The following is a 7,601-nucleotide window of genomic DNA, read 5'->3' on the forward strand; positions in this document are numbered from 1 at the left end:
CAACATCCCACCTGCTCGGGAAACTTAGCTCCCCAGAGCAAGCTAGGTAAACCTCATTCTACGAGGACTAATGCCTAGTTCGAATTAAGTAGTTCGAATTCAGGGCTGTGTAGCCACTTAATTCGAACTAGTTGGAGGCTAGCCCTTCCCAGATTGCCCTGGTGGCCACTTTGGGCCAAACCAGGCAAACTTTTCTGCCCCCCTCCTGGCCCCGGAGCCCTTAAAAGACCACAGTCTGGCTACAGTGCTTGAGCCAGTTGCAAGCCTGCCAGCACCCAGCCAGCAGACCCTGCACCTGGCACGGCACGAGCCAGCCACACGCTGCCACCCAGCCCTCTGCCTCTTCCCAGGACCAGGCTGGTGGCTCCCAAGAACCTGCCTGGGGCCGCAAGAGGCAGGTGCCCGCCTGGTCTAGTGCAGAGATCGTGGACCTCATTAAGGTTTAGGGGGAGGACTCCAACATCCACAATCTCCACACTAGCCACAGGAATGCAGCCGTCTTCAGCCGCATGGCTGACATCCTGGCCACTAAAGGCCACATTCGTACCCAGGAGAAGGTCCACTGCAAGATCAAGGACCTGCGGTAGGCCTACTCCAGGGCCTCCCAGCCAGGGGCCTACCTGGAGGCATGCCCTCATTACGAGGCCCTGGACCACATCCTGGGGACTCATGCCGTCCATGCCCTCTGGGTGGGCCCCATCCCTGACACGGAGGAAGAGGGGGAGGATGCTGAGAGCCAGGAGCCTGCAGGGAGGCTGCCCAGGACCCAGGACCCCTGAGGCATCCCACAGAGCACATTGGCTGTGTCATCTGAGGGAGGGCTCCACATGTGAGTGCCATCATGCTCCCCTTATGTGTATGTGGGGGAAGAGGGAGCCCAGGGACTGTGCATCTGGGCCTTGCCCACCCTGGAGCAGCAGCTGGGTGTCATGCAGGGGCCCTGGCCCATTCCCCACATGCCAACCTCACCTTGCAGAGGGGGGCTGGGTTTCACCGACTGTGTCCTCAGGGAGAACTGACCACTGCTCTTGTTTCACCACAGACACAGCACCTGGGACTGCAGGGCGCACCACCCTGCCTACAACAGCCATCTGCACCCGGGCCTGCAGGTGCACCAGGAACCTAGAGGACTACCACTGGCGGCACCTGCTGCTACTGGAGCACCAGCTCAGCACCCAGGACCCCTGGGTCCGGGAGGACCTGCGGCTGCGGCAGCGGAGCTTGGAGGTGCTAGAGGAGAAGGGCCGTGCCCTCAGAGGTCACCTCCAGACCCTGGTGGACAGGTTCCTTCCTCCTCCTGCTCCAGCCCCTGAGGCCACCCCAGCTCTCGCTCCTCCTCCAACCCCTACTCCCCTCATGCTTCCTCCACACCCCCCATCCCACCCTCCACACCCACTCCCCCCCGACCCTCCCGCACCTGCAGTGCTGCAAGACAGGAGAGCCAGGAGGACCCCCAACCCTGACCTTTCCCTTCCCTTCCTCCCCTTTTTCTCCCTTCCAGCTCCCTTCTTCCAGGTTTCCCCCTCCCCTCTCCCTCACTCCTCCCTTCCCCACCCCAGTTATGTAAAAGTTATGGTAAAACAGGTATCTTTATTTGACATTAGAAAGGGGGGTTAGAGAGGGGACAGGGGAAGAAGGGGAGGGTGGAAGAAGGCCCCAGTGGGGCATGCAGAGAGAGTTCAGTCCTCCTCCACATGGAAGCTCTCCCACAGGACTCCCCAGATCTGGACAGCCCCGTGCTGGGCCTCCTGGATGGTGGCGGTGCAGTGCTGTGCGTACTGGCCAGCCATGCGGTCAGCCTCAGCCATCCAGGCTGTCAGGAAAGTCTCCCCCTTCTGTTCACATAAATTGTGCAGCACACAACATGCTGCCACCATGGGAGAGATATTGTGCTTGGCGAAGTCAAGGGAGGTGAGCAGGCACCTAAATTGTGCTTTCAGTCAGCCGAAGGCCCCTCGACCACAATGCGGGCCCTGGTGAGCCAGGCATTGAAGGCCTGCTGGGAGGGGTTGAGGTGCCCCATGTACAGCTTCATCAGCCAGGGCTGTAGGGGGTAGACCACATCCCCCACCAGGCACACGGGCATGTCCACATCCCCGACCCTGATGTGGCGGTCAGGGAACAAGGTCCCGGTTTGTAGCCTCTGCCACATGGAGGAGTTCCGGAACACCCTTGCGGTCGTGTGCCTTGCCGGACCATCCCACATTAATGTCCATGAACTGGCCCCAGTGGTCAGACACGGCCTGCAGGAGGAAGGAAAAGTACCCCTTGCGGTTGATGTACTGGGAGGCCTGGTGTTCCGGGGCATGGATGCGGATGTGCATCCCGTCGAAGGCCCCCCCGCAGTTGGGGAAGCTGAGGGCGCCGAACCCCTGGATGACAGCGTCCGGGTTGGCAAGGCGGACCACCCTGCGGAGCAGCACCCTGTTGATGGCCTTGACCACCTGCAGAGAGACACACCAAACCGCGAATCACTGGGGTGCCCGGGTGGCTGGGAGTGTTTGTTCCCTGGCACTGCCCCGCGCCCCGCTCCCAGAAGCCGCCCCTGCGGGCGGCGTGTAGTACAGCCGAGACAGACCAAACCCTCCTGTGCGGGGCACTTTCGCCTCCTCTCCCCCCCCCCCGTTTTCCCTGGGGCAGTCCATCCCCTCCTTGCAACCCCCTTCCCCCCCGGCCCAGTGGCCGGTGAGTGCCGTACCTGCATGAGCACTGCTCCGAAGGTGAATTTCCCCATGCCGAACTGGTTCCTGATGGATCGGTAACTGTCCAATGTGGAAAGCTTCCACAGGGTGATGGCCACTCGCTTCTGGAGGGGGATGGCGAGCCTCATGCGAGTGTCCCATCACCGCAGAGCAGGGGCGAGCCACTCTCAGAGCTCAGGAAGGTTTCCTTCTTCATCCAGAAGTTCTGGATCCACTGTTGGTCTCCCCAGCACTCCAGGACGATGCGGTCCCACCAGTCATTGCTGGTGTCAGATGTGGCGGAGCACGCTGGCATCTCACCACTGCTGCGGCACCTCCACAACCCCCAGGGAGGCCAGGGGGAGAGGAAGAGGGCTGATGTGCACCAGATGGTGCCGGGCAGCCTCCAGCCATTGCTGGCAGGCTTGCAGCAGCAAGTCCAAAAACTGGAGCAGCATGCACAGGGCGAGCTCTGGCTCCATGGTGCCAACTGCGGCAGCGTCCCCCATGGGAACCACCGACACACGCAGGCGGCAAGGAAAACGCTTTGCTAACCCTCGGCGAGGTAGGCAAGCAAGCGGAAAAGCTGAGAACCGGCTGTCTGGGGGGGTCCCTTTAAACACGATCCTCAGATAGCCTCAGACAGCAGCCACACAAAGCAACTACTGACCTGATGCCTTGCCGGAACCAGTGTCAGCTGCCCTTAAATGCGACCCAGCGTCCAATCAGTGTGGATGCTCTATTTCAAATTAGCAAAACGTTAATTCAAATTATTATTTGGGTCTAGATGCGCTAATTCAAATTAGCTTATTTCAAATTAACTAATTTGAATTAAGTTAGTTCGAATTAGTGCTGTAGTGTAGACGTACCCTCTGAGAAAAGAATTGCTCATCTCTGCCCTGGGGCTATGCACTCATCTCACTGCACTCTGGTCATGGAGACACTCACCTTTGCTTGCAGCTCCATGAATTACACTGAGTGGTGCTGCACTGGCAGGCTAGCTGCTCTCTGGCTGGTTTGGAACCCCAACATGGTGCATTGGTTTTCTCCTTGGGTCTTCCTAATAGCCTGTTGTAATCTAGCATATTTCAAATCAAAGCTTCCCCAGAAAACTCCTAGCTGAGGCACATTTGTCAGACAGCTAATGAGGGTAGCTGGGCCACAGCAGAACCACCTGATTGGCTAAGGCTGCCGGTGGCTTGCTCTTAAGCCCAGCATCTGCCCATGAATTCTGTAACCCTGTGCTCAGTTTGCTCCAAGCTCTGTCCTGCTCTACTCAAGACTTCCTGGCCCCCAGTCCTATCACAGCCTGGCCCGGCCTCAGAGCTGTGCTTCTGCCGTCCCTGACTCCAGATAGCCCAGTTCTTACCCTTGGCTCTCATCCCTGGCTGTGACTGTCTCGAGTCCTTGCTGTGGTGTTCGAGCTCTCACTTAGGTCCTGATCTTTGGCTTTGACCCCAGGCTCTGACTGCTCTCAACATAGGCTTTGGCATTTGCACTCTGATCACTAGGCCTAATTGCCCACAACTCAGGCTCTTGGCATTGGCTTCCCTCTAGCCAGGTCAGTAATTTTCCACACAGAGGCCTATCTACCGATCAGTAACCAATTCCACACAGAGGTCTATCTATCGATCAGTAACCAATTCTGATACTTTAGAATGAGTTACACATGAGCGAAAGCTCCTCCTGGATGTCAGCCTGAAATTCTCAGGAAGAGCCACCCGGTTCAGCAATGCTGGGAGAAAAAGAAAATCAACAGCTCCTGTCAGAGGACCTCCCACACACATGTGTTAAGCCTCATGGCAGGCACGGGTGTAAGTGGCAGAGTTAGGAGGCAGCTGAGGATGGAAACTTGTGTTCTTCCTACTCAAGGTAAGTTTGTTGAACCCAATTCCTGACTAAGAGAAAAGTTCATTTCTGTGCAGAGAGGCTAGAAATGCATCTCTATAGCCCTAAAATCTTCTTTGGCCCTCTCAAAGCTACAAAGCTAAATCTCACCCAAAGGGTTTTGTTCAGGTGAATGCTTTTAGAAGTGTCATTACAATCATGGCCAAATGTTGATATAGACGGATATAATTGCTTATTTACAGAATCAAAACCTTTTTGATGTCCTAAATATCTTCACAGTCTGCAGTTGAAGCAGATAAAATCTACAGCTTCTGCAAATGGACTGTGAATTATAAGTTTAATAAAATCCCAGCATGGCTTGCTGTTGTAACAACAGGCAAATACAAAGATTCATAGCTTCTAAGGCCAGAAGGGTTCACTGTGATCACCTGGTCTCACCTCCTATGTAACACAGGCCAGAAACTTTCCCCAAATAATTCCTAGAGCTGAGCTTTTAGAAAAGCAATTGGTCTGGATTTAAAGATTGTTGATGATCGAGAACCCACCATGACCACTGGTAAGTTGTTCCAATGGTTAATTGTGGTCACTGTGAAAAATGGATGCCTTATTCCAATCTATATTTGCTCACCTTCCGTTGCCAGCCATACAGCGACGAGCACTTTTTTCCTCAAGGTGCATCTACACAGCACCCTTACCTCAAAATAAGCTATGAGGTAATTTTGAAATAAAGTGCAACTAGTCATAGAATCATAGAATCATAGAATAATAGGACTGGAAGGAACCTCAAGAGGTCATCGAGTCCAGCCCCCCGCCCTCAAGGCAGGACCAAGCTCCATCTACACCATCCCTGACAGATGTCTATCCAACCTGTTCTTAAATATCTCCAGAGAGGGAGATTCCACCACCTCCCTTGGCAATTTATTCCAATATTTGACCACCCTGACAGTTAGGAATTTTTTCCTAATGTCCAATCTCAAACCTCCCCTGCTGCACTTTAAGCCCATTACTCCTTGTCCTGTCCTCAGAAACCAAGAGGAACAAATTTTCTCCTTCCTCCTTGTGACACCCTTTTAGATATTTGAAAACCGCTATCATGCCCCTTAATCTTCTTTTTTCCAAACTAAACAAGCCCAGTTCATGAAGCCTGGCTTCATAGGTCATGTTCTCTAAATCTTTAATCATTCTTGTCGCTCTTCTCTGTACCCTTTCCAATTTCTCCACATCTTTCTTGAAATGTGGCGCCCAGAACTGGACACAGTGCTCCAGCTGAGGCCTAACTAGCGCAGAGTAGAGTGGCAGAATGACTTCACAAGTTTTGCTTACAATACACCTGTTGATACAACCTAGAATCATATTTGCTTTTTTTGCAACAGCATCACACTGTTGACTCATATTCAACTTGTGGTCCACTATGACCCCTAGATCTCTTTCCGCCATGCTCCTTCCTAGACAGTCGCTTCCCATCTTGTATGTATGGAACTGATTGTTCCTTCCTAAGTGGAGCACTTTGCATTTCTCTTTATTAAACCTCATCCTGTTTACCTCTGACCATTTCTCTAACTTGCTAAGGTCATTTTGAATTATGTCTCTATCCTCCAAAGAAGTCGCAACCCCACCCAGTTTGGTATCATCTGCAAACTTAATAAGCATACTCTCTATCCCAATATCTACATCATTGATGAAGATATTGAACAGTACGGGTCCCAAAACAGACCCTTGCGGAACTCCACTTGTTATCCCTTTCCAGCAGGATTTAGAACCGTTAACAACAACTCTCTGACTACGGTTATCCAGCCAATTATGCACCCACCTTATCGTGGCCCTATCTAAGTTATATTTGCCTAGTTTATCAATAAGAATATCATGCGAGACCGTATCAAATGCCTTACTAAAGTCTAGGTATATGACATCCACCGCTTCTCCCTTATCCACAAGGCTCGTTATCTTATCAAAGAAAGCTATCAGATTAGTTTGGCATGACTTGTTCTTCACAAACCCATGCTGGCTATTCCCTATCACTTTATTACCTTCCAAGTGTTTGCATATGATTTCCTTAATTACCTGCTCCATTATCTTCCCTGGGACAGACGTTAAACTGACCGGTCTGTAGTTTCCTGGGTCGTTCTTATTCCCCTTTTTATAGATGGGCACAATATTTGCCCTTTTCCAGTCTTCTGGAATCTCCCCTGTCTGCCATGATTTTTCAAAGATCATAGCTAAAGGCTCAGATACCTCCTCTATCAGCTCCTTGAGTATCCTGGGATGCATTTCATCAGGACCTGGTGACTTGCTGACATCTAACTTTCCTAAGTGATTTTTAACTTGTTCTTTGTGTATCCTATCTTCTAAACTTACCCTCTCTCTGCTTGTATTCACTACGTTAGGCACTCTTCCAGACTTCTCGGTGAAGACCGAAACAAAGAAGTCATTGAGCATCTCCGCCATTTCCAAGTTCCCTGTTACTGCTTCTCCCTCCTCACTAAGCAGTGGGCCTACCCTGTCCTTGGTCTTCCTCTTGCTTTTAATGTATTTATAAAAGGTCTTCTTGTTTCCCTTTATGCCTGTAGCTAGTTTGATCTCATTTTGTGCCTTTGCCTTTCTAATCTTGCCCCTGCATTCCCGTGTTGCTTGCCTATATTCATCCTTTGTTAGTTGTCCTAGTTTCCATTTTTTATAGGACTCCTTTTTTATTTTGAGATCATGCAAGATCTCCTTGTTAAGCCAAGCTGGTCTTTTGCCATATTTTCTATCTTTCCTACACAGCGGAATTGTTTGCTTTTGGGCCCTTAACAACGTCCCTTTGAAATACTTCCAACTCTCCTCAGTTGTTTTTCCCTTCAGTCTTGCTTCCCATGGGACCTTCCCTACAAGTTCTCTGAGCTTATCAAAATCTGCCTTCCTGAAATCCATTACCTCAATTGTGCTGGTCTCCCTTCTACCTTTCCTTAAGATCATGAACTCTATTATTTCGTGATCACTGTCCCCTATACTGTCTTCCACTTTCAAGTTCTCAACTAGTTCCTCCCTATTTGTTAAAACCAAATCCAGAACAGCTTCTCCTCTGGTAGCTTT

The sequence above is a fragment of the Pelodiscus sinensis genome, chromosome 25 (assembly GCF_049634645.1).
Source record: "Pelodiscus sinensis isolate JC-2024 chromosome 25, ASM4963464v1, whole genome shotgun sequence".
Lineage (NCBI taxonomy): Eukaryota > Metazoa > Chordata > Testudines > Trionychidae > Pelodiscus > Pelodiscus sinensis.